At 39.4% G+C, this 20,529-nt stretch overlaps 1 protein-coding gene across 3 annotated transcripts in view; it reads right to left on the bottom strand.

Moving 5' to 3' along the window:
- The window catches only part of Znf592 (zinc finger protein 592), a 51,180-nt gene that overhangs the window by 26,757 nt on the left and 3,894 nt on the right, over positions 1 to 20,529 (bottom strand). For 2 of the 3 annotated variants that reach the window (XM_026388243.2, XM_077800230.1), the window contains one exon: positions 11,397 to 11,502. The exons of the other annotated variant lie outside the window; for it this stretch is intronic. The gene's annotated coding sequence lies outside the window, so the exon portion shown is untranslated. The remainder of the gene's footprint in view (positions 1 to 11,396; positions 11,503 to 20,529) is intronic. 3 annotated transcript variants of the gene reach the window in all.

Here is a 20,529-nt window from a genome sequence, read left to right on the forward strand (position 1 = left end):
AGTTTGAGGTCAGCCTGAGCAAATTAGCAAGACACAAAATAAAAATACACACATCTGAGATGTAGCTAGGTGGTAGAACACCCCTCAGTTCAATCCTCAAATCTTCAGTATCAGGGAAAAAAAAGAAAGAAAGAAAAGAAAAGAAACAGGGCCTGGGGCTGGAGCTCAGTGGTAGGGTACCTGCCGTGCACATGTGAGGCCCTGGGTTTGATCCTCAGCACCACATAAAAATAAAGATATTGTGTCCATCTACAACTAAAAAAATGCTAAAAAAATAAAAGAAACAGTCACAATCACTAATATCTTAATATGTTAAAAAAACTTACAAAGCAATAAGTACAAAATAAGCAACTCAGTTAAGGTGATGAGCAGGCTATTTTTAAATGAAACACAAGTGGACAAATAATATATATTTTTATAAAAGTTACAACCTCATAATAAATTGGAGAAACACAAACTAAAATAATAAGAAACTACTTTTGGCTTATAAAATTGACCAGTTTTTTTTTAATTGAACAGTATTTTAAAAAGTTGGCAGAGATTTGGCAAAATAAGAAGTATAGGGGCTAGGATTGTGGCTCGACAGGAGAGCACATACGAGACGCTGGGTTCGATCCTCAGCACCACATAAAAATAAATAAAATAAAGGTATTGTATCCAACTACAACTAAAAAAATATTTTTAAAAAATAAGAAGTATAAAAATTGTAAGTAGTATAAATTAATATAACTTGTCTAAAGGACAATTTAATAGTGGACACAGAAAGTCCAATAATTCTACTTCCAGAAATATATCCTAAGGAAATACAGATGCTTATGACAAAGACAATTACAGAATTTATAACAAAAAATGACACACAACCTAAAAATCCAATAATAAGAATATAAGAATACATTCAAGAAATTACAGTACTATTTATAATTATATGTAAATATATTAACATCAATACAATTAAATACTAGGCATCAGTATTGATAACATTACAGATAAATATTTAAGGCTATGGACTGCTCTTGGGCCAGACACAGAGGCATACACCCTAAATCCCAGCAATCTAGGAGGCTGAAGCAGAAGGATCACAAGTTCAAAGCCAGCCCCAACAATTTAGCAAGGCCCTAAGCAGTTTAGCTAGACCCTGTCCCAAAAATAAAAAATAAAAAAGGGCTGGGGTTGTGGCTCAGTGGTTAAGCACCCTGGGTTCAATACCCAGTACAAATCATCATCATCATAATAATAATAACAACAAAAACAACAACAATGCTCCTGATATAAAATGAGAAAAATGATACTGCAGCATATAACATTTACTTAAAACAAAAATTTTAAAGTATACATTTTGTAAAAAAGGCAATAATACTCCCAAAGGTATCTCCAGATGATGAAACTATTTTCTTTCATTTATCTTCATTTTCAACTTATTCAAATTTATTTCAGATTCTATTACTTATAAAATTTTATTAGTTTATTTTTTAATGTACAAAAAGAAGAGGAAAATAGGCAGGCCAAAAAATTTGAAAAGGTCCTATACAAGACTCTAAACTATATATTTTTTTAATTCTTTCTCTTAATTTTATACTTTACTATATTTTTTTTAAATAAAAAATTCTTAAAACACATTTGGGGCGCTGGGGCTGTAGCTCAGTGTCAGAGTGCTTGCCTATCATGTGTGAGGCACTGGGTTTAATCCTCAGCACCACATAAAAATAAACAAATAAAATAAAGGCATTCTGTCCATCCACAACCACAAAAAAGAAAGTTTAAAAAAAAATACATTAGGCATGACTTGGTAGGGAAATGCTAGCTAGAAAATCAATGGAGTAACTTAAAATAAAAGACATGTTAAAATAAAAAGCTTCAGCATACACCAGTGTCTGCAAACTGTTGAAAGCAACAAGCAAAATTGGGAAGAGCAAGCAGCTACCTACCTTGCTTGGGGATAGTCACCCAGGGCCCAAAGTCATGTGTGCAAATAACAGCCTAGGAACCATGGTCCACCATGCAGAGCATTTGGCAGAGGTTCACCCTGAAGCATCTGAACAAACTAGATCCAGGCCTAGTGAGCTCACTGATTTAGAGTGGCCTGGTCAACAGGCAAGGCAAGATCACTGATTCTCTTTGGCCTAGGATGAGAGCAAATTTCACCCAAGCTCCCTTGATAGTGGAACTGAACTATCCAACAGTATGTACAACCCCCTGCGAGATAGAGAACAACTCCAAGACTGACAGACTAACACTACACCCTCTTCTTAGGATAGGTTTCCAATCCAGGGAAGATCTATAAATTTTTTAATAGTGAATAACAAATTTCCATTGTTTGTTATAGGGTCTACTAACTTATCCAAGAAACTTTACGCAATACTTAAGTAAACATATCAACTGGGTGGGAGGAAGGAGCATCTTAACTCTGGAAGGGCCTTGTCAGGTCTAATCAGCCTATTAGAATTCTTCAAGGAGATAAAAACAATATGATTTTATATGATTCTGGCAGAACTAGTAGTGAGAATTTCTGTAGATTTTACTTGTCAAAATTCTACCAAAACCAGCTGGTCATGGTAGCACACACCTGTAATCCCAGCAGCTTGGGAGGCTGAGGCAGGAGGATCACAGTTCAAAGCCAGCCTCAGCAATTTAGCGAGACTATAAGCAACCTATTGAGGCCCTATCTCAAAATTTTCTTTAAAATTAATAAATAAGTGGTAAGGATGTGTTACTCAGTGGTTAAGTGCCCTTTGATTCAATCCCTGGTACCAAAAACAAAAACTATTAAAAAAAATTGAATTCCATAGAACTTGAGTGAATATATGTTGTTTGTGTGTGACTATGTGATTGTGTTTTATAGGTAATTATGAACAGGGGCATTTTCAACCCATTGACCACTTCTCGACTAGAGCTTACCTAGAATGATAGATATCAACCTATAATGTGATCAACTACAATTTGGGTCTTGAATGTCCCCCAAAGGCTCGTATTGAAGATTTAGTTGTCATTTCATAGTTCTATTAGGAGGTAGTAAAACTTTTAGGAGATAGGACTTAGAAGAAAATTAGGTCACAGAGGTGTGAACTTGAAGGGAATGTTTGGATCCCAGTCCCTCTTCTCTCTCTCTTTTTAATTGCCAGTTGTCATGAAGCAGGCAGGTTTCTCCACCATGTGTTCCCCACCATATGTTGCCATGCCACAAACCCAAAACAGAAATAGGGCCCTGATTATGAACTGGACCCTCTGAAATCATGAGCCAAAATAAACCTTTCCTTTTTTAAAACTGATTCTCTCAAGTATTTTGTTACAAAAAAGTTGATTAACACAGGACCCAACTTTAACACACATGAGTTCTCAATGATTAGCCACTAGAAACACCACTACCACATGTGAAGTCAGGAATAACTTATTTTACAAAGGAAGTCTCACACTCAAAACATTTTGGGAAACAAAAGTTAGCCTGTAAGCTTTATGAAGGAAGAGGCTTATCTGTCTCATTCATCACTAAATTTCTCTTTAGGTATTCAATAAATATTTGTCAAAGCAATGAAGTAAAACTTTCTTTTTTTTTTTTTTAAAGAGAGAGAGAGAGAGAGAGAGAATTTTTTAATATTTATTTTTTGAGTTCTCGGCGGACACAACATCTTTGTTGGTTTGTGGTGCTGAGGATCGAACCCGGGCCGCACGCATGCCAGGCGAGCGCGCTACCGCTTGAGCCACATCCCCAGCCCCTGAAGTAAAACTTTCAAATTTGCACACTGCCTTAAAGTTGTTCCAAAGCAAAAATGCAAAATTAAAAGACAAGTTCTTAAGAGGTTGAATAAATAGGGGAAATTATGGCAAATTATCTATCAATGAAAGCAAATGTGAAAGAACACTTAGGGGAAAGCAATTCCAATTATTATGGGCTCTAATCTAAACTGATCAATAAAGAGGCCAGAGCATCAATTTAGACTGTTCTCCCTATGACACCACATTGCTTGTTTCATCACAAAAGGCACAGAAAGGACACCAGAAAAAAATTAAAACTTGTGATTCTGCCCTTATTCAAAACCTCCCTGTCCACAGCTACCCATACTGGGCAGTTTTGGTTCCCCACACCTTAAGAAAGACACATCAGAGGCTGTGGTGTAGCTCAGTGGTAGAGCACTTGCCTAGCACATATGAGGCACTGGGTTTTATCCTCAGCACCACAGAAAAATAAATAAATAAAATAAAAGTGTCTGTCCATCTACAACTTGAAAAAAAAGTTTTAAAAATAAAATAAAAAGAAAGACATCAGAGTTGGAAGAGGTTCTTGAAGTCATACATACATGCAGATGGAAGAGCTTTCTAACAAGAGCCTAAAGATTACAACTATTTCAAATAGAGCAAATTATGTTTTATACATTCATGAACATGTTAAAATGATCTGCACTAGGGGCTGGGATTGTGGCTCAGCAGTAGAACACTAGCCTAGCATGGGCGGTACCTGATTCGATCCTCAGCACCACATAAAAATAAAGGGATTGTGTTGTGTCCCTCTACATCTAAAAAAGTAAATATTTAAAAAAATAAATAAAGTGTAACAATATGTTTTAATTTAAAAAAATGAACTGCACTAATAAAAAACTTAAAAAGTTTCTTAAAAATATTATAACTAGGGGCTGAGGGTGTGGCTCAGTGGTAGAGCGCTCACCTAGTGAGGCCCTGGGTTCAATCTTTGGCACCACATAAAAATAAATAAATAAAATAAGTGTACCTATCCAACTACAACTAAAAAAATAAATATAAAAAATAACTATTTCATTTTGAAGACATGAGGATTTAGGGGAAAGGGGAAATCATAACTTTTATTCTGTTTTTTATTCTGTTTATTTGATAAATAGTTTTATTCATCAAATCTGAAAATATCAGAGAGGAAAGAGCAGTATTTTAAAATTTTAAATTAAAAATGTAGATAAATAAAAAGTGAGTTTATCCATTAGTCAGAAAATACACTGAAGTTGTTACAGGGCAAAAAAAATTATATATAGAGAGAGAGATACACACACACACACACACACATGCACGCTGGGGATGTAGTTCAGTGGTAAAGCTTTTACACAGCATGCCCAAATTCAATCCCCAGCAGTGCAAAATATATATATGTGGTTATAAAACATTATGTTATTATTTATATAAATATAAATGCAATAATAGATACATATTTGAATATTGAAGAAAAAAGAAGAGAAAAAAGGCTCTAAAGAACTAAGAATGGGGCTGGGGTTGTGGCTCAGTGGTAGAGCACTCACCTAGCACATTCGAGGCCCTGGGTTCAATCCTCAACATCACATAAAAAAAATAAATAAATAAAATAAAGTCCTGCCACAAAATAAAAAATATAAAGGGCTGGAAATGTAGCTCAGTGGTAGAGTACCTGCTTAGCATATGCAAAGCTCTGGGTTTAATCAGTAAAAAAAAAAAAAAAAGGAAAGTGAAAGGCAGCATGGTTTTAGGAACAATGAACTGGGGGATAACAAAACTAAGTTTTGTGGATGGTTTTGTGTGAGTGTGTTTAATTTGCCATGTTTGTTGGATGAGGCAAGAAGAAGGTGGATGTTTTTCAACCTGTGGGTAAACTCTTAATTCTGTTCCCCCACATGATTACCTACAGCTTACATACTGACATCACCTGTGCTCAATTATTATAAGAGTCAAGGATTTTTAAATGGGTAAATGAAAGTTGCCCTCAGTTGTCTAGAAAAGAGCATCCCAGAGAACAACAGAGAAAAAATAAATAAATAACTCAAGTTACGGGATGCAATGAGAGTCCAGGGGCCTGCAGGGCAGCGAATAAGGAAGTAGGGAGACAGAGGGAGAGGGAAAAAGAGATGGAAGAACAGAAATAGAAGGATGGGGAGGCGCACACACAGGACAGGAGGGCAGAAGGAGGGGCAATTGTTCCTTAGCAGTAGCTGACCAGAAGGAAGCATTGTTGAGTTGGGTACCAGGCAGAGGCACTTCTTTTGACCAGAAACGAAGGCTGGACAAGAGGAAAGACAGAATGAGCAAACAAGGTCCAGAGAATACTTCTGCTCCCAAGACCTGAAGGAATTTGCTCCTGGACTCTGACAGAAACACTGATCAGAGGGAGGCATTGATTCCACAGGTGGTGATGAAGGGAGCTCAGTGAAACTTTGACCAGATCAAATAAAACTGTAAAAAGTCTTATGTTCCTGGATTCAGAATGAAATCCCAACCAGGAATGACAAAGCCAAAATAATAAGGAATTGTGAACCACAGGAATCAACTCTCTTCTCTCTGCTGACACTAACTGATTACATGGAGACCTTGGGAAGGTCTTGAATTAATATGTAAAATTAAACTATCTTTAAGGACCTCTGAGTCCTTGAACCGGTTAAGCCGCAACAGCTGAGCAAATTAACCTAGTGCTAATGGATCCACACATATACTAACTCCTAATGTGGAAAAGTAGAAGTCCACCATGTACACATCACAGTTCCCCCACCCTGAGTACAGCCAGGCCTGCTCACAGGTCAGGTGGCCCCAAGTCACAGATGTTCCTAGTCAGTCGGTGTCCAGTGTTTCATTTCATGAGACACCTGGTGCTCAAAACCATTAGCAAAAAATGGCCCAAAATATTCCCAGCAGTGTACAGGAAATAGCTGTCCCAATGGGCCCAGGCAAAACAACATTTTTCAGTTGTCTTCTCCCTGCTCCAGTTTAATTCCTCCAATGCACTCTGCCAGAATGGTTGCTGTGAAACACACATTGGATTAAAAATGTCCCTGCTCAAAATCCCCATCATCAAGATAGAGGTCAACTGCTCAGTCTCACAGGGAGCTCCATTCTGATCTGGTCTCCACCCAACTCCAGCCATTTCCCAGGGTACCTCTTATCCTAATCATACTGGGGCCTCTCGCTTTCTCCTGCCTCTGTGTGTGAGCCCAAGCTGTTTCACCTGACTAAAGAATACCTGAGAGCCCAGCCCTACCAAGGCTCCAAACACTAATCTGCCATCCTTCTGGTTCCTTAGGCCAAAACCTTTCTTTCCTTCAAACCCTTCATCTAATCCGCAAGCAAATCTGTGAACTCTACTTTCAAAATATACCCAAATCTAACCACTTTTCGCCATCTCGCACCATCATCATCTCTTCTGGATTCCCACCAATGCCTGCTAACTGGTAACATTGCTTCTGCCCTTGCCTCAACCAGTCATTCTGAAGCAGCCAAAATGTTGCTTTGAAAACCTAAGTCAGGGAGCTGGGTATGTGGCTCATGGTAGAGCATTTGCCTGGCATGCATGAGGCCCTGAATGCAATCCCATCACTGCAAAACAAAAACAAAAACAAAAAAATACACCTATATCAAATCATGGACAACCCTGCCTTAAAATCCTCCAAAGCTGTCACATTTCTCCCAAGTAAAAGCCATTTTTTTCTGCCTATCTCCCACATGCCTCCCTTATATCCAGTGTTTCCCAGCACACAAAGACTCCTCACCATTTCTCAAGCATGCTGGCCACATCCTGCCTCAGGACCAATGAATTCACTATTTCCTTTACTTGAAAGGTTCTTGCCTCAGATCTCTGTGGCTCACTCCCTCAGGTCCTTAAGGTCTTTAATCCTATGTCACTTTATCTAGCACTTTCCATTACCAGCCTACATGAGATACCAATCCCCACCCTCAATCTCTAGCTCTTTACTATGCTTTGTTTCTCTTCCTGGCATGAATCACCACTGGACATACATTATTGTTCATTGCTTTACTGTCTGTTTATAAGTTTCATTCTGTTTACTAGAAGATATCCACCATTAGAATTTGACAGGTTCATCTATTGAGAGCTAAGATTGTTCAAGGACACTCACAGATTCCCAAGCAGGTTAAACATTTGGCAAATATGCAACATACTGTGTTTAGCTTTTAAAACTTGCGTGTGCACGCACTCGCGCAAATGCGCACTCAAGCATATATACTGGAGATTAACCCCAGGGCTTCACACATGCTAAACATATGCTTTTCCACTGAGCTACACCCCCAGCCCTTTAAAATTTTTTATAAATACTGAGACCTTGATGGGACCTCAGCAGTGAGAAGGGACCTACACAAAAGTAGCCCTTTCAAATGTACCCTGGGCCCCTTCAAGGACTTATTAGATTTTTTTGTTTTTTTGGAGTGGGTACTAGAGAGTGAACCCAGGGGCTCTTAACCACTGAGACACATCACAGCCATTTTCATTTTTTATTTTGAGACAGGTTCTTGCTAAGTTGCTTAGAGCCTTGCTAAGTTGCTGAGGCTGGCTTTGAACTTGCAATCCTCCTGCCTCAGCCTCCTAAACTGCTGGCATTACAGGCTGGCACCATTGTACCTGGCTAGATTTAAATATTTTATCAGTGGAAAATGCCTCCTGGCCAAGGCCCCCACAATAAGGAGATCTGTGTTGATGAGTGTGACACCAGTGGAATGGGAAAGCTAGCTCTAAGAACCATAGGGAAGAGGAAGGCAGAGTCTTGAATCTTAAGACATGGGGATACAATTCTGTGAACAGACTAAAAAGTGGGGAAATTGTGTGATATGTGAATTATATCTCAATAAAGTTGTTATATTAGAAGAAAAAAAGAGAACTAGAGGGGGTTGGGATTATACCCAACTACAAGGTTAACAGAGAAGTAGAAACTAGGTATAGGCAGCAAAATTTACAGACCTGAGAATTTAGATAAATATGGATAATTTATAATCTTCACTCCTTTCACCTTTCCTTACTTTGAAACTGATTAATCATTATTTTGGGCACTCCAATTTGTGAGAACAGGACCCAGAGACTTGAAAGAGGTACAGGACTCTTCTTGCTCACATGCCATCCTGTGGGCATCATCTCTTGGGAGTAAGGACTCCCAGATTTAACCAAAAAGCCTAACAGCCTCAGACCTGCTGGGAATCAGACCTCAACTCCTGAGAAGAGAAAATGGCCATTCTGCCAGACTCTGAGCCACCACTAGTCTCATCTACCACAAGGAAATGACAGTCCCAAAGATTCGAAAAGTGAAAAGATTGTAGGTGAAAAAAAGGAGCATGCCATTAGTCTTCAGGTATCTCAGGTTACTTTAGATTTCTACATGAGTTAGGAGCTGGTGAAGCAAGGGGCTAATGGAGAAATTCTCTCCCAGGTCTTCTGCTTTCTCATTCCCTTTCTTCTTCTTCTTCTCCTCTCTTTCTGTCCTCTCATATATGAATATATTCCTCAGCTTACGATGGGGTCATACCCCTAGAAACCCATTGTAAATTGAAAATATTGTAAGTCAAAATGCACTTAGGCTGCGCATGATGGCACATGCCTCCAGGAGCTCAGGAGGCTAAGGCAAGAAGATTGTGAGTTCAAAGCCAGCCTCAGCAACTTATCGAGGCCCTAACTCAAAATAAATAAAAAAGTGCTGAGGATGTGGCTCAGTGGTTAAGTGACCCTGGGTTTGATCACTAGTATTGCCTCCCCACAAAAAAAAAAAAAAAAAAAAAAAAAGAAAAGAAAAGAAAAAAGAAAGAAAGAAAAAAAAAAGACAAAAAGAAAAGAAATCACATTGTAATGGCATTAAGGGGTGGGGCTTCTGAGAGTTTATTAGACCATGAGGGTTTCACCCTCAGGAATGGATTCATGATGGCAGGAGTGAGTTCCCTGATAAAAAGAATGAATTCGGCCAGATTCTGTATCTCACACATATGCGCACTAACCCTTTTATCAGTGTTATGACACAGCAAGAAGGCCTTCACCAAATGTAGCCCTTTGATCCTGGGACTTCCCAGCCTCTAGAACCATAAGCTAAATAAATTTCTATTGTCTATAAATTACCCAGTCTGTGGTATTTTGTTATAGAAGCAGAAAACAAACTAAGACATCAAACCTCATAGTCTAACAACACAATACACTGAAGAATATCAGTGGTTCATTCTCATGATCTCATAGCTGACTAGGAATTGTGACTGGGAACTGCCCAGCAAATCACATATCAACAGCCAGAGACACAAATCAAATTTCAAAACTGGAAGTGTGCATATATGCACAGCACTTTCAAACCATTGTAAAGTCAAACTAGAAAGCTGGGAACCATCTGTACTCTTCTCTTTCTCATCCTTTTTCCCCCTATTCCTTTCTCCATGGTGTATTACTGACTTACTCCCATTCTCACTCTCTTCCTTATTCCCTTCTTCCTCCCTCTTCTCTTCACAGAGACCTGGATGGCCTCTCCAAAAAGACTGTTTCAATCTAAGGGCAGTCAGTTTTCTGCAGGAAATCAGGGCCCCAGCCAAGGCAGCCTTTCCCCGAACAACCCAACATGGCAATAGATATAATGTTCACATGTGTTCATGTGTGCCCTCTGCATATGTCCCTGTTGATTCAAGAGAATGATAGGGAATAATCTTCTCAAAGGTACAACTCTATGTGCCTTTCTATCATCAGAAAAAAATTTATTAGTAGGAGCCCTTATCCTAACAATGGTATGTGACTATAGTTCTAACTAGTCAGGAGACTGAAACAGGCATTCTAGGCCAACCTGGAGACCACATCTCAACAAAACAAAACAAAGCCCCTTTTAAGATACATAGTGAAATGCTTACAGATACAATGATATGGTGTCTGGGATTTGCCTCAAAATAACACAGGGCAAGAAGAAAGCAGGGAGGGAACATAAATCAAACAAGATTGGTCATAAATTATTAACTGTTGAATTAGGGTGAGGAATACATGGAAGTCTCTGTCAAATTATTTTTTCTACTTTATACATTCTAGGACAACAGGGAACTAGCCTATTGGGTGGACTCCATGGGTCCAACTAGGTAACACCGAGGATATTTACGCCCATCAGGATGGCTATTTTAAAAAAAAAATCACCAGAAAATAGTAAACTGTTGATGAGAATGTGAGAAACTGGAACCCTTGTGCACTGTTGTTGGGAATATAAAATGGTATAGCCATGGGGCTGGAGTTGTGGCTAGAGCACTTGCCTAGCATGTGTGAGGCCCTGGATTCAATCACCAGCACCATTTTTTAAAAAAAGGAAGGAAGTTGACACATATTACAACATGGGTGACCCTTGCAGACATTATGCTAAGTGACATAATAAGCAAATACTGAATGATTCCACTTATATGACATCCCTAGAGTAGGTAAACTAACAGAATAGAATGGTGTTTGCCAGGGGTGTAGGGTAGAGTTGTTTGATGTATACTGAGTTTCAATATGGGATGGAGATGGATGATGGTAATGGTTGCACAAATGTGAATTAATATACTTAATGCCACTGAACTGTATACTTTAAAATGACAAATTTTGTTGTATTTTAGCACCAAAACAAAACAAAACCCAAGGAACAGAAAAGCTCTCTTGTGTCCAAAACTCAGCTCTTCAAGGCCAGCTCAGGTCAGCCTAGACATCATACCTTAGTGAGGTTCTCAAAACAAGGGTGTGGTGAGCGTTGCTGGGGGAGTAGAGCTGCGGAGAAAGGAAAAACTACCTAGGCACATGGTCTAGTGTCCAAACACCACCTACGGAAAGAAGAAAAACAAAATGTTTTTTAAATGAGTTTGAAGGTAAATGTTAAAGTTAGGAAAGAGAGTTTAAAAACTAATAATAATCATTCCAGGGAAGACTCTGAGAAAAATCTCCAAACAATTAAAAGCAGGCCCCAAAGGCAGTCAAAGAATAAACTCTTCCCAGCCCCAGATCTGCTTCCCTCCCACTATCATCATGCAGAAATTCAGAGCAGACTCCACCTAGATTCAAATCCCAGCTCAACTGCTTACTAGCCATTTAATATTGGGCAAGATGCTGCACCTGCATGTCAGCTTCCCCATATATAAAATGGGGCTATTAAAGAGATTCAGTGAGTTAATATTTGTAAAGCTCTTACCATACTGCCTTTCACACAGCAAATGCATGTGTTTATGAAGTACTCTGCCACCAACCCCAGTAGCCAGCAGGCTTTCCTTTACATGTCGTCAGTGTGCCCTGGTAGCTCACTGATGGGAAGCATGCACAGAGGACAGAGAGGCAAGGCAAGTGAAACCAGTTTACCCCTCTACACAGCTTCTCCGCCAGTGCTCAGGATGCCTGATAAAGCTGAGGAAACAGAGTCAGGGGACAGGGACAGGTGGCAGGTAAGCTGAGAAAATCAAATAAGGTGGGGGAGAGGCAAAGGGGGTAAGCACTGAGTAGATGAGAATAAGAAAAGAAATGAAAAAGCTGCAGGGCACCATGGTGCATAATAATATAATCCCAGCAACTCAGGAGACTAAAATAGGAGAATCACAAGTTTGAGGCCAGCCTCAGCAACTTAAGCTCTAAGCAACTTAGTAAGACCCTGTCTCAAAATAAAAAATAAAAATGGCTAGGGATGTAGCTCAGTGGTTAAGCACCCTTGGGTTCAATCCCCGTTACCAAATAAAATAAAATAAAATAAAATAAAACAAAATGGGGAATGGCAGAACCCACTTTTCTGAAGTAGATAGTTTTTAGTTGTGACCAAATTGAGAATCACCTTGGGAATTTTGGAAACTACTAATCCTTGCCAATGACCTATCAAGATTCAGATTTAACTGGTCAATGTTCAGAAAGACAGGCTAATGCTGTCAGGTATATGTATTCACAAATAACAGAATCAAAATCTTACCCTTGAACTTTTAATTCTGCCCTTTTTTATTTTAATCCTGCATTCTTAACCTCATCTTTGTCTTAACCTTGCCAGACTAGCATTTAGTTTGGGTTCTAAATTGGAGATAGAGACTTTTTAATTCCACCCCTCTGGCAAGTGCTCTACCCCTGAGTTACATTCCCAGTGAGATATAGAAAATATTAACAGAAAAATTTGGAAGGTAAGAGAAGGAAGCCAGTTATCCCAATTCTACAGAAGGGAAATAGGGATAACTTTTCTGAAGTTTTCCTTTTCTTATTCACATCTTCACATTTCAAAACATAAACTAATGAGCAGACACTATAATGTCTAAATGAGAGGAGCCTGGATGTGTCTTGGGTCTACTGTTCAATAGCAAATAAGTTCAGAGGTGCTCCAAAGAGAGTACCTGGTTATTTACTCCAGGATCACTTCAGTGCCTCCAGCAATAAGATTCTGTAAGGCTATGCAGATAGTAAATGCAGCTAGTCTGCAGAGAGGAGCTAACAATCCTGAGCATCAGGCTTCACTAACCCAGGATGGCTTCTTCTCCCAGATTAATTACATATTCATGGGTAGATGTATGGGAGCTTTACAGTTTACAACTATTTCTATTTCACATGGTCTTACCAGTGAGTGAGCTAGGACTAGCTCTCAAATGAGACCTCAGGGCTCCTGCCTGCCTCCAAGGACCAAGTTGTCCTGTACTTGCTCTAAACTGGGAGGTCAGTTTCACATTTCACATTTCCCAATACCTTCATCTTCCCATACTAGATAGGGCACAAATTTTCCTTCAATTTGGTATTGAGACATTTGCTCTAGCCCTTGCCATAATTATGACATACCTTAGCATGTTGTAAGACTAGGATTAGAAAACATTGTTCTACAACAGTATTCTAGATTAGAGGTTTTTCCAAGATCAGAAACATCAAGGGTTTTCAGAGCCAAGGAGACTTTAGGAAACTATTGAATTTAAGCCACTTACTCTACAAACAAGGAAACTGAGGCCCAGAGACATGAGGCAATCAAATTAGAAACGGTACATAAACTGAAAAAAAATAGTTTTTATTACTGTGGAAGATTCCTGTTATTCCTAAGTAATAGGGCCCTAAATAATCTTCCCATTAAAAGGGTTGAAGCCTCCTACTCAGTTACCCATTTAAAATCTCTCCATCAAATATCCAGAGAAGGGTTGATTTAACCCTTCAACCCAGTGATCCTCAGCCCTGCAAGCACAATAGAAACACCTAGGAAGCAGACCATCTTCAGGGTGGGCCTCTGCTCCTGTACCTTCTTTCCCTCACACTATTCCTAAGCACCTTAAGTACTCTGGCCTCCAGGGCTTTTGATTAGTCCTCCCTATTTGCATGGCTCTCTCTCTCTTACCTCCTTCTGACCTCAACTCAAATATCTTTTCATCAGTGATATTTCTCTTTTTTTTTTTAAACTAGTGATTGAACCCAAGGGCACTTAACCACTGAACCACATCCCCAGTGCCCCCCACCCCTTTTTAAAGTACTGGTTTCAAGCCCTTTTTTTATATTTTATTTAGAGACAGGGTCTCTCTCAGTTGCTTAGGGCCTTGCTAAATTGTGGAGGCTGGCTTTGAACTCAAGAACCTCCTGCCTCAGCCTCCCAAACCACTGGAATTACAGGCATGTACCACCAGATCCAGCTTTCTCTGACTTATTTATTGTATTTATTTATTTTAATTTTTCAGATGTGCTATCATTATATTGCCCAGGCTGGTCTTGAACTTGCAATCCTCCTGCCTCAGCCTCCTGAGTAGCCAGGATTATAGGTGTGCACCATCTTCTCTAGTTTGACTTCTCCAATAAAATAGGAAATCTGTCTACTAAACCCCCATCCACTATCCCTGCTTTATTTTTCTCCATATATTTTCCACCATCTCTCATCCTTAATATTTTTCTTGTTCATTGTCTATAAACTCACAATCACTAGAGTGAGTTCCTTGAGAGGAATATTTTAATTTTGTTCCCTACCCAGTGCCTGGAACAGCACCTGGTACACAGCATACCCTCAAATATTTATTCAAGAAATTAATTAAGGGCTGGGGTTGTGGCTCAGTGGTAGAGGACTCGCCTAGGGCATGCCAGGCCCTGGGTTCAATCCTCAGCACCACATAAAAATAAATAAATAAAACAAAGGTATTGTCTAACTATAACTAAAAGAAGAAATTAATGAATACATCATAAACACCAATCTTAAGACATGATTTGTACCAAAAAAATTAAAAATAAAAAAAAATAAAGAGGCTAATTACACCAAAAAATCTCTTCTCCACTGATTCCATCTTGGGAAAAGCCTTTTTTTTAAAACAGCCTAGAAGTCTAACAAAAGAGAAAACATTCAGAAATGAGTATTTCCAGTTCATTAATCCAACCCAAATGGACCTATGAGTTGAAGACAATTTATCCTGAGAAACAGAAAGACAAAAAATGAAGTTAAAAGATGATAGAGGAATACAAGGGGGAGAAATGAATTACAGTAGAGGGGGTAGAGAGAGAAGAGGGGAGGGGAGGGGGGACAGTAGAGGATAGGAAAGGCAGCAGAATACAACAGACATGAGTATGTCAATAAGTAAATCAATGGAAGTGTAACTGATGTGATTCTGCAATCTGTATACGGGGTAAAAATGGGAGTTCATAACCCACTTGAATCAAAGTGTGAAATATGATATATCAAGAACTATGTAATGTTTTGAACAACCAATAAAAAAATAAAATAAAAAAATAGACTCCTAAAAAAAAAAAAAAAAAGATGATAGAGGGATTGAGGCTGTAGTTCCATGGTAGAGCCAATGCCTAATAATGAGGCCCTGCGTTCAATCCCCAGTACCATCAAAAAAAAAAAAAAGGAAAGAAAAGAAATTTACTCTTCTCTACATCTCATCCATCAATCAGGAAAAATTATGAGGGATCTGTTTTCTCCTTTAATGTTTCCTTTTTTTTTTTAACCCTGGGCATATGTTATTTTTTAAATAAGACAAAAAATAACAAAAACAATCTTCCCAACCCTTGCAGGCTCCCCTCAAATTCTACCTCTGTTACAAAGCCCCTATACTGGGGCTATCCCACTCTATACCCCATTCTTCTGCCAACAGGACCATCAGATGGGCCCAGTATCAGCAAGGAGGTGTCTCTGCAGCACTGCCTGCAGAAACTGATTTGCATGAAAAGTTTCTTTTGCTGCCTTCACTTCTCTCCTGTCATGAAAGAGTGTGTCCCTTCAGACACCCTTGCCCCCAGGTGTCTGCCTGGGTCCCAGTCTTTGTTTCAGTTGATTTTAATTAATTCCTGGTAATTAAAGCTACTGATTGCTGATGAACTACTAAGAGTATGACCTCTCCCAAGGGGTGTAAATATTTTAAAAGAGATCTCTAAACTGGAAAGGCAAAAGTCTTAGACTTAGGAATAGAGTATAATGGTGGAATGGTAGGTCCTGGAGTTCATATTTTGGCGACAGGGGATCCCTCCTACTACAGAGTGCAGGCACTATGGGAAACAGTGTCAAGCAGAGATAAGTGAAGTAATGAAAGATGAGATTACATCACTACCACAACTCCTCCCAAATGGCTGTTCAATCCATCTTTATACTATAAAATGTTCCCCAAACGTAACCCCAGTCACCTCAAAGAGTGACCTGTGGTGAGTAGCCACCATCCTCAGAAAGAAAGCCCACTTAAGACACTTTTGGTCTAGAAGCAAATTGTTCTCTAATTGCTTTCAGTGGGAGAACCCCTGAGGGCAAAGTTCATCTCGCTTGATTCTTTTATGCTCCACAGAGCATCAGCTCTGAGTTGGGCCCAGGGTAGGCCTTTCACACCCAACTGTAGATTACAGATCAATGATGGCCCAGTTGCAAAGAGGCCCTGCAGAATTTTAAATACAAGTAATTCTAATTAAGAAAACAGTAATATTAATCACACATGTAATATTTTTAAGGGCCTGAGATTTATAGCCTTAATGAAATATTAGACAATGAAGTTTTACAATCTCAGCTAGTTTGATTTAGGCCTGGAGGTCTGTCTCACAAAGATAAGACAGTAAGCAGTCCGTCCAAGCCCAGAAGAATTTGAACAGCTGCTCAGTGCCCACCCCTCTGAAAATGCCAAAGCTCTGCCTCAGATGTGTTTTCAGACCCTGGAACAGCCCGGAAATGGTTTGCAGTTACAATGGACAAATACCTTCAAAACCCCTCTCAATGGCCTCACTCTGCCCTTTGGCTTGCTAAAGGAACACATTCAACTTCAGAAACTAAATTAGCAGAAAGGAGTAGAATGCTATAAACTGCAGCAAACCTGGGAAATAAAAGTAGAGCCACAGTTCATCCCACTGCCTCCCACTCAGCTCCAGCTTGCCAAGGACAGTGTGGGTAAAATGTTCCTGCATCCAAAGACTAGAAGAAGGAAGATGCAGACCCCACTTCACCCCAGGATGGGCTGAGACCCAAAAGGGAGGGAATCCCAGGAAGGTATGTGAGGCTTACATGGAACTCCCTCTCTTTATAGTCCCTTAGCCCCCAAGTAATAACACCAAAACCTCTAGCCACTCCATATGGGTTTGGGGGAGACTGAACCCAATGGTCCACAAAAGACCCATGGCTCCTCTAAAGAAAGTGTCCAGCCAGGTGCGTGACACATGCTTATAATCCAGCTACTTGTAAGGCTAAGACAAGAGGATCACAAAATCTAGGCCTGCCTGGACCTTGAACAACTTAGAAGACCCTGTCTCAGAATAAAATTTTTAAAAAGGGCTGGGGATATAGCTCCAAGGTAAAACACTCCTGGGTTCAAACCCCAGTACTGCAAAAAAAAAAAACAAACAAAAAATCCCAACAAATGAACCTAGAAGCCAAGTCACACTCTGCTCATCTGAATTTAGGGACTATCCCAATCAGAGGTGCTAGCCTAATGCAACTGGCAGGTTGGGCTGCCACAAAAGAATCCCCCCACCCCCCGAGAATGACCTAGGAGGTATAGGCAATTCCAACATCATACCTCTTCTAGAGGGGCACAGTTCTAGGCAATGAGTTTTTGATTTAGAGCCTTCGATGTTTGTCTCTGAAATGAAAACAGATTTACCAGGCGCTTTTTATAAACGCCTTTGTTTTTGTAAAGACAAGATAGAAGCCTGTATAAAATTCAAATAATAGTGAAAATATACATAAATATTAATGTAATAGGGGCTTCAGTTGGGACTCAGTGTTCGAGTGCTTGCCTCACATGTATGAAGCACTAGGTTTGATCCTTGGCACCACATAAAAATAAATGAATAAGATAAAGGCATTGTATCCATCTATAATTTAAAAAAAAAAAGCTAACATAATAACCACCCTAATTCCATCCCTCAGAGGTAAGAAGATCTTATGGCAAACTCTGTCTTACAGAGTGGAATCAAGGCTATTCTGAGTTAGACTTGGGGTGCCACTCTTACATTCTCTGGATAAGCATGTGAATTTGTTTTTGTGGAGGATTCTTAATGCCGCCACTGGAAGGAGGAGTTACAGTTAAAATAAAGATTTAAAAACATTTTAAAGTTTCAGAATCTTCAAAGGAGCCCCAATAATCCTGGAGCTCTTAAAAACAGATACAAGTTAAAATCCCAAGACCCTCCCCCACCACCCAAACACATACTGATTTGAGAGCAGGAGTTAACTGTTCCTGACCAGGATCAGACACACTCCTCTTCTTCACTCAACATTGTGGCAGTCCTCCCACAACCAACCATACATACAGATATCACACCCATTTCATTCCCTGGTATAAGTTAATGAGAGAAAGGGGGAGGATTGATTGATTGATTGATTCATTCATTCATTCATTTATTCATTCATTCATTTAACCTGGGGATTGAGACCAGAGATACTCTAACCTCTGAGGAGTTACAGCCCCAGTTCTTCTGAAACAGGGTCTCCCTAAATTGCTGAGACTGGCCTAGAACTTGTGATCCTCCTGCCTCAGCTTCCTGAGTCCCTAAGAATACAGGTGTGTGCCACTGCACCTGGCTCACCATTATCTCTTGATAAACACATCTTCAGAATCTAAAATGTAGATGGTAAGGAACCTAACCAAAGTCACAGTTAGCAGAAGACAATCCAAACTTTGGTGACCTCAAACTTGAAAACTATTCATTAACTTTTCTTGGGACTCATAAAATGGATCTATTGTTATTTCAACATACATTTATTTCCCTGCTGTTAAGTAAAAGCAAATGGTTGGGTGGAAAAAATTCTCAAATGTAATTAGATAATTAATATTATATCCTGCATCCCTATAGCAAGCAAAGGGGAAGGTACCAGACGAGATGCCTACAAATGAAAACATTCAGATTCTGGGTACATGCAATTGCTCTACGGCATGGACATCAACTGTCAAAACTTTCTCCTATTCAGGATGTTGCTATTTTTGTAAGAAAAGAAGTTAAACATACATGTATAAATAGGGATGGAGATAAAGGCCTAATACAAATACCAAAATATTGAAATGTTAACAATGGCTCTATTTATCAGTGAGCTTTATTTCCTTTGTATAGCCATCTATATTTCCTAAATCTCCCAAAGGAATATGTATTTCTATTTTTTTTCTACTGGGAATTGAACCCAGGGGGCTCTTGTTATTTTAAAACAGGGTCTCACTAAATTGCTTAGAGCCTTGCTAAATTGCCTAGGCTGCGGATGTGGCTCAAGCGGTAACATGCTCTCCTGGCATGCTCAGGGTGCTGGGTTCGATCCTCAGCACCACATAAAAATAAATAAAGATGTTGTGTCAACTGAAAAATAAATATAAAAAAAATTGCCTAGGCTGGCTTTGAACTTGTGATACTCTTGCCTCAGCCTTCCAAGTCACTGGGATTATAGGCATGTGCCACTGTGTGTGGCTTGAATATGTATTTCTTGCATAATTATTTTTAGTTTCTTTTTTTTTCCAGAGTAGAAATTAGAAATTTATTAAAGGACAGCAGAAAAGACTTCTCCCGGAGGAAGAAGGGGACCCAAGAGGTGGAATCCCTATTTTTAGTTTCAAAAGCAAAATAATTAACCCAAAATCTGTGTTAATCTATTTGGACTTATTTTTCACTAAAGAAAAATAAAGATTCTAAACCAGGCACAGTGATACACACCTGTAATCCCAGTAACTAGGGAGACTGAGTCAGGAGGATCACAAATTCAAGACCAGCCTGGGAAATTTAGTGACTTGGTCTCAAAATAAAAAATAAAAAGGGCTGTGGATGTAACTCAGTAGCCGAGCACACCTCCTGTGGTTAATTTTTTTTTAAGATTCTAAACTCTAGGGGGTCTATATTACTCTTCCCACTATTGCAGAAGAAATATAACATAAAGTTCAACTTCATGAAAATTCCAGTCCAATAGGAAAGCTCACCCAGTGACTGAGCAGGTTAAGGGCATGAATTATTACTTCACTATGTAGAAAAGACAATAATTCTAAAATAATCTCTCCAAGTGCAACCAAAAACTCCCTACCAGCTCCTAGAGTTCACAGACCTCTGCTCCCAGAACAGTTTTCAATACATGTGTCCCACACCACAAAATTACCCATACAACTTAGAATCTGCATACCTTCTCCATTAACCCAAATCTAGGAACTTCCTTTTTGGATATTTCTAAAAAGTTATTCCTACCAGGCGTAGTGGTGCGTGACTGTAAATCCCAGCTACTCATAAGACTAAGGCAAGAGGATCACAAGTTTGAGGCCAGCCTCAACAACTTAGAGAGACCTTGTCTCCAAATAAAATAAAAAGGGCTGTGGAGGTAGTTCAGTGGTGTGGCATTTGTCTAGAATGTATGAGGCCCTGGGTTCAGAGACAAGGGTGGGGGAGGTTATTCCTCCTCTTAAGTTTCACAATCACCCAATTATACAGAA

The sequence above is a fragment of the Urocitellus parryii genome, chromosome 6 (genome assembly GCF_045843805.1).
Source record: "Urocitellus parryii isolate mUroPar1 chromosome 6, mUroPar1.hap1, whole genome shotgun sequence".
Lineage (NCBI taxonomy): Eukaryota > Metazoa > Chordata > Mammalia > Rodentia > Sciuridae > Urocitellus > Urocitellus parryii.